The sequence below is a fragment of the Heterodontus francisci genome, unplaced genomic scaffold, assembly GCF_036365525.1.
Source record: "Heterodontus francisci isolate sHetFra1 unplaced genomic scaffold, sHetFra1.hap1 HAP1_SCAFFOLD_2353, whole genome shotgun sequence".
Classification (NCBI taxonomy): domain Eukaryota; kingdom Metazoa; phylum Chordata; class Chondrichthyes; order Heterodontiformes; family Heterodontidae; genus Heterodontus; species Heterodontus francisci.
In genome coordinates, this window is record NW_027140840.1 from 7,501 (window position 1) to 15,000 (window position 7,500).

The window sequence follows — 7,500 nt, forward strand, 5'->3', positions numbered from 1 at the left end:
TTGAATCTGTCGGGTCGGACCGCCGAATCCCGCGGGATTTCGGGATCGAATCTGCGGGTGGAATCGGCACCTCGTCCCGCTGTCCGGTTCCCCCCCGTCGACTGCAACGGGTTTCCGAGGCCCGTCGGTCAGGCGCGGTTCGCTCCGCAATCCGCCGGCCGATCGGCACCGGGCGGGGCTCTACGGAAAGAGGGGACCCTCCGGCGTCGAGTGCCGGCGCACCGACCCCGCAGGCTGACCGGGAAGGTTAAGACTCACCCCGCTGAATGCCCGGCCCCGGGCACCCTCCGGCGCCGGGGCCATAACTTCGGGGAGGGAGGTCCGAGCTCCGCGCGGTCGACGGCAGGTGAAAGGGGCCGGTGCGCCGCGGAAGGCGACAGCAGTCCCGTCAGGCTGCACCTCTGCTCGGGCGAACGGCGTCAGGAAAAGGGGAGAGCACTTCCCCACCGATAGCTCCGGAACGCCCGGACCCATTGGCCCGCGGCACCGGTGGCTGCTAGAGGGCCTCCGGCGCCGTCAGCCGGGGTACGTCCCAGGCCGGCCGGACGGCGGGCAGCCGGAGGCAACGGCCTGGAACGGAGCCAGACTTGAGTCGTTCCGTGTGCCGTGGGCAAAAAGGCAGGGCTGCGGGTCAGCGCAGTTTGGCAAACCTAGCCGCAAGTGCGGGAAGGGCGGAGGAGCACACGGACGCCGCCTTCCCAAACTGAGCCCAAAGTGCCCAGGCATGCCCCCTTGATCTCGCCTAATCAGTGAGCCCAAAATAATTTCAGAGTGTGGAAACCTGATCCAAAAAGGTCGAAAAGAACGGCCAGAGATCAAGTCCGAAAGGGGAAATCAGTAACAAGCAAGCAGAGTAATCATTAACCAAAAAGCGCAAAATTATGTTAAAAGTGTGAAATCATTAACCAAAAAGTCGAAAATAATGTCCAGAGACCAAGTCCGAAAGTACAAATAATTAACCAGTAAGCAGAGTCATCATTAACCAAAAATCGCAAAAGTAAGTAAAAAGTGTGAAATCATTAACCAAAAATCGCAAAAGTAAGTAAAAAGTGTGAAATCATTAACCAAAAACTCGAAAATAATGTCCAGAGACTAAGTCCGAAAGGGCAAATGGTTAACCAGTAAGCAGAGTAATCATTAACCAAAAATCGCAAAAGTAAGTAAGAAGTGTGAAATCATTAACCAAAAATCGCAAAAGTAAGTAAAAAGTGTGAAATCATTAACCAAAAACTCGAAAATAATGTCCAGAGACCAAGTCCGAAAGGGCAAATGGTTAACCAGTAAGCAGAGTAATCATTAACCAAAAAGGGCAAAAGTAAGTAAAAAGTATGAAATCATTAACCAAAAAGCACAAAATTAAGTTAAAAGTGTGAAATCATTAACCAAAAAGTCGAAAATAATCTCCAGAGACTAAGTGCGAAAGGGCAAATGGTTAACCAGTAAGCAGAGTCATCATTAACCAAAAATCGCAAAAGTAAGTAAAAAGTGTGAAATCATTAACCAAAAACCCGAAAATAATGTCCAGAGACTAAGTCCAAAAGGGCAAATGGTTAACCAGTAAGCAGAGTAATCATTAACCAAAAATCGCAAAAGTAAGTAAAAAGTGTGAAATCATTAACCAAAAACTCGAAAATAATCTCCAGAGACTAAGTCCGAAAGGGCAAATGGTTAACCAGTAAGCAGAGTAATCATTAACCAAAAGGCGCAAAAGTAAGTAAAAAGTATGAAATCATTAACCAAAAAGCGCAAAAATATGTTAAAAGTGTGAAATCATTAACCAAAAACTCGAAAATAATGTCCAGAGACTAAGTCCGAAAGGGCAAATGGTTAACCAGTAAGCAGAGTAATCATTAACCAAAAATCGCAAAAGTAAGTAAGAAGTGTGAAATCATTAACCAAAAATCGCAAAAGTAAGTAAAAAGTGTGAAATCATTAACCAAAAACTCGAAAATAATGTCCAGAGACCAAGTCCGAAAGGGCAAATGGTTAACCAGTAAGCAGAGTAATCATTAACCAAAAAGGGCAAAAGTAAGTAAAAAGTATGAAATCATTAACCAAAAAGCACAAAATTAAGTTAAAAGTGTGAAATCATTAACCAAAAAGTCGAAAATAATCTCCAGAGACTAAGTGCGAAAGGGCAAATGGTTAACCAGTAAGCAGAGTCATCATTAACCAAAAATCGCAAAAGTAAGTAAAAAGTGTGAAATCATTAACCAAAAACCCGAAAATAATGTCCAGAGACTAAGTCCAAAAGGGCAAATGGTTAACCAGTAAGCAGAGTAATCATTAACCAAAAATCGCAAAAGTAAGTAAAAAGTGTGAAATCATTAACCAAAAACTCGAAAATAATCTCCAGAGACTAAGTCCGAAAGGGCAAATGGTTAACCAGTAAGCAGAGTAATCATTAACCAAAAGGCGCAAAAGTAAGTAAAAAGTATGAAATCATTAACCAAAAAGCGCAAAAATATGTTAAAAGTGTGAAATCATTAACCAAAAAGTCGAAAATAATGTGCAGAGACTAAGTCCGAAAGGGCAAATGGTTAACCAGTAAGCAGAGTAATCATTAACCAAAAAGCGCAAAAATATGTTAAAAGTGTGAAATCATTAACCAAAAACTCGAAAATAATGTGCAGAGACTAAGTCCGAAAGGGCAAATGGTTAACCAGTAAGCAGAGTAATCATTAACCAAAAATCGCAAAAGTAAGTAAAAAGTGTGAAATCATTAACCAAAAACTCGAAAATAATCTCCAGAGACTAAGTCCGAAAGGGCAAATGGTTAACCAGTAAGCAGAGTAATCATTAACCAAAAGGCGCAAAAGTAAGTAAAAAGTATGAAATCATTAACCAAAAAGCGCAAAAATATGTTAAAAGTGTGAAATCATTAACCAAAAAGTCGAAAATAATGTGCAGAGACTAAGTCCGAAAGGGCAAATGGTTAACCAGTAAGCAGAGTAATCATTAACCAAAAAGCGCAAAAATATGTTAAAAGTGTGAAATCATTAACCAAAAACTCGAAAATAATGTGCAGAGACTAAGTCCGAAAGGGCAAATGGTTAACCAGTAAGCAGAGTAATCATTAACCAAAAAGCTTAAAAATATGTTAAAGTGTGAAATCATTAACCAAAAACTCGAAAATAATCTCCAGAGACTAAGTCCGAAAGGGCAAATGGTTAACCAGTAAGCAGAGTAATCATTAACCAAAAAGGGCAAAAGTAAGTAAAAAGTATGAAATCATTAACCAAAAAGCACAAAATTAAGTTAAAAGTGTGAAATCATTAACCAAAAACTCGAAAATAATGTGCAGAGACTAAGTCCGAAAGGGCAAATGGTTAACCAGTAAGCAGAGTAATCATTAACCAAAAAGCGCAAAATTATGTTAAAAGTGTGAAATCATTAACCAAAAACTCGAAAATAATGTCCAGAGACCAAGTCCGAAAGTACAAATAATTAACCAGTAAGCAGAGTCATCATTAACCAAAAATCGCAAAAGTAAGTAAAAAGTGTGAAATCATTAACCAAAAATCGCAAAAGTAAGTAAAAAGTGTGAAATCATTAACCAAAAACTCGAAAATAATCTCCAGAGACTAAGTCCGAAAGGGCAAATGGTTAACCAGTAAGCAGAGTAATCATTAACCAAAAATCGCAAAAGTAAGTAAAAAGTGTGAAATCATTAACCAAAAATCGCAAAAGTAAGTAAAAAGTGTGAAATCATTAACCAAAAACTCGAAAATAATGTCCAGAGACCAAGTCCGAAAGGGCAAATGGTTAACCAGTAAGCAGAGTAATCATTAACCAAAAAGGGCAAAAGTAAGTAAAAAGTATGAAATCATTAACCAAAAAGCACAAAATTAAGTTAAAAGTGTGAAATCATTAACCAAAAAGTCGAAAATAATCTCCAGAGACTAAGTGCGAAAGGGCAAATGGTTAACCAGTAAGCAGAGTAATCATTAACCAAAAATCGCAAAAGTAAGTAAAAAGTATGAAATCATTAACCAAAAAGCACAAAATTAAGTTAAAAGTGTGAAATCATTAACCAAAATGTCGAAAACAATGTCCAGAGACTAAGTCCGAAAGGGCAAATGGTTAACCAGTAAGCAGAGTAATCATTAACCAAAAAGGGCAAAAGTAAGTAAAAAGTATGAAATCATTAACCAAAAAGCACAAAATTAAGTTAAAAGTGTGAAATCATTAACCAAAATGTCGAAAACAATGTCCAGAGACTAAGTCCGAAAGGGCAAATGGTTAACCAGTAAGCAGAGTAATCATTAACCAAAAATCGCAAAAGTAAGTAAAAAGTGTGAAATCATTAACCAAAAACCCGAAAATAATGTCCAGAGACTAAGTCCGAAAGGGCAAATGGTTAACCAGTAAGCAGAGTAATCATTAACCAAAAGGCGCAAAAGTAAGTAAAAAGTATGAAATCATTAACCAAAAAGCGCAAAAATATGTTAAAAGTGTGAAATCATTAACCAAAAAGTCGAAAATAATGTGCAGAGACTAAGTCCGAAAGGGCAAATGGTTAACCAGTAAGCAGAGTAATCATTAACCAAAAAGCGCAAAAATATGTTAAAAGTGTGAAATCATTAACCAAAAACTCGAAAATAATGTGCAGAGACTAAGTCCGAAAGGGCAAATGGTTAACCAGTAAGCAGAGTAATCATTAACCAAAAATCGCAAAAGTAAGTAAAAAGTATGAAATCATTAACCAAAAAGCACAAAATTAAGTTAAAAGTGTGAAATCATTAACCAAAATGTCGAAAACAATGTCCAGAGACTAAGTCCGAAAGGGCAAATGGTTAACCAGTAAGCAGAGTAATCATTAACCAAAAAGGGCAAAAGTAAGTAAAAAGTATGAAATCATTAACCAAAAAGCACAAAATTAAGTTAAAAGTGTGAAATCATTAACCAAAATGTCGAAAACAATGTCCAGAGACTAAGTCCGAAAGGGCAAATGGTTAACCAGTAAGCAGAGTAATCATTAACCAAAAATCGCAAAAGTAAGTAAAAAGTGTGAAATCATTAACCAAAAACCCGAAAATAATGTCCAGAGACTAAGTCCGAAAGGGCAAATGGTTAACCAGTAAGCAGAGTAATCATTAACCAAAAATCGCAAAAGTAAGTAAAAAGTATGAAATCATTAACCAAAAAGCACAAAATTAAGTTAAAAGTGTGAAATCATTAACCAAAATGTCGAAAACAATGTCCAGAGACTAAGTCCGAAAGGGCAAATGGTTAACCAGTAAGCAGAGTAATCATTAACCAAAAAGGGCAAAAGTAAGTAAAAAGTATGAAATCATTAACCAAAAAGCACAAAATTAAGTTAAAAGTGTGAAATCATTAACCAAAATGTCGAAAACAATGTCCAGAGACTAAGTCCGAAAGGGCAAATGGTTAACCAGTAAGCAGAGTAATCATTAACCAAAAATCGCAAAAGTAAGTAAAAAGTGTGAAATCATTAACCAAAAACCCGAAAATAATGTCCAGAGACTAAGTCCGAAAGGGCAAATGGTTAACCAGTAAGCAGAGTAATCATTAACCAAAAATCGCAAAAGTAAGTAAAAAGTATGAAATCATTAACCAAAAAGCACAAAATTAAGTTAAAAGTGTGAAATCATTAACCAAAATGTCGAAAACAATGTCCAGAGACTAAGTCCGAAAGGGCAAATGGTTAACCAGTAAGCAGAGTAATCATTAACCAAAAAGGGCAAAAGTAAGTAAAAAGTATGAAATCATTAACCAAAAAGCACAAAATTAAGTTAAAAGTGTGAAATCATTAACCAAAATGTCGAAAACAATGTCCAGAGACTAAGTCCGAAAGGGCAAATGGTTAACCAGTAAGCAGAGTAATCATTAACCAAAAATCGCAAAAGTAAGTAAAAAGTGTGAAATCATTAACCAAAAAGCGCAAAAATATGTTAAAAGTGTGAAATCATTAACCAAAAACTCGAAAATAATGTGCAGAGACTAAGTCCAAAAGGGCAAATGGTTAACCAGTAAGCAGAGTAATCATTAACCAAAATGCGCAAAAGTAAGTAAAAAGTGTGAAATCATTAACCAAAAATCGCAAAAGTAAGTAAAAAGTGTGAAATCATTAACCAAAAACTCGAAAATAATCTCCAGAGACTAAGTCCGAAAGGGCAAATGGTTAACCAGTAAGCAGAGTAATCATTAACCAAAAATCGCAAAAGTAAGTAAAAAGTGTGAAATCATTAACCAAAAACTCGAAAATAATGTCCAGAGACTAAGTCCAAAAGGGCAAATGGTTAACCAGTAAGCAGAGTAATCATTAACCAAAAAGCGCAAAAGTAAGTAAAAAGTATGAAATCATTAACCAAAAACTCGAAAATAATGTGCAGAGACTAAGTCCGAAAGGGCAAATGGTTAACCAGTAAGCAGAGTAATCATTAACCAAAAAGCGCAAAAATATGTTAAAAGTGTGAAATCATTAACCAAAAACTCGAAAATAATGTCCAGAGACTAAGTCCGAAAGGGCAAATGGTTAACCAGTAAGCAGAGTAATCATTAACCAAAATGCGCAAAAGTAAGTAAAAAGTGTGAAATCATTAACCAAAAATCGCAAAAGTAAGTAAAAAGTGTGAAATCATTAACCAAAAACTCGAAAATAATCTCCAGAGACTAAGTCCGAAAGGGCAAATAATTAACCAGTAAGCAGAGTAATCATTAACCAAAAAGCGCAAAAATATGTTAAAAGTGTGAAATCATTAACCAAAAACTCGAAAATAATGTCCAGAGACTAAGTCCGAAAGGGCAAATAATTAACCAGTAAGCAGAGTAATCATTAACCAAAAAGCGCAAAAGTAAGTAAAAAGTGTGAAATCATTAACCAAAAAGTCGAAAATAATGCCCAGAGACTAAGTCCGAAAGGGCAAATGGTTAACCAGAAAATCCGTCGAATAATGTCCAGAGACTAAGTCCGAAAGGGCAAATGGTTAACCAGTGGAAGGGCGATCAAGCGGAAAAATTTGCCCCGGTTACCCGGGATGGAGTTCCAGAGGTCCGGCCAGAGTTGTCAAATTCGTCCCGCTGATCGGACGCTTGTCATTCGGGTGGCTGGGGGTTGGCGGGGTATCTGCACAGTAGTAGGAGGTGGCAAGTCGGGACTTGGACGTTTATTCCAAGAGTCCACCCGAGCCTCCAGGTCTGCAGAGACCGACCCTAGCTGCCGCCCAACCGACTTTTAAGCCTTTTTCGGATGGGGATTTTTTCCCATTTTCGTCCATTTTTCGGGTTTTCTGTCGGGCTTAATAGGCGGCAGCCTGACCCCCGGCCGAGGCGGGGGGCGCACTCTCCCTTGCGTAAGGGTCCGGATTTGCCCCGGAAAGTGCCCCCGACGGCCTCCCGACCCGGGTGCCTGCAGGGCGGGGGAAAGGGTAGTCCCAGCCGCAGGAAATCATTAACCAAAAGACTTAGCCGTCGGGGCAGAGGCTAAGACCCGGGCTGGTGAAATCATTAACCAAAAGGAATGCACCCTTTTCCGAA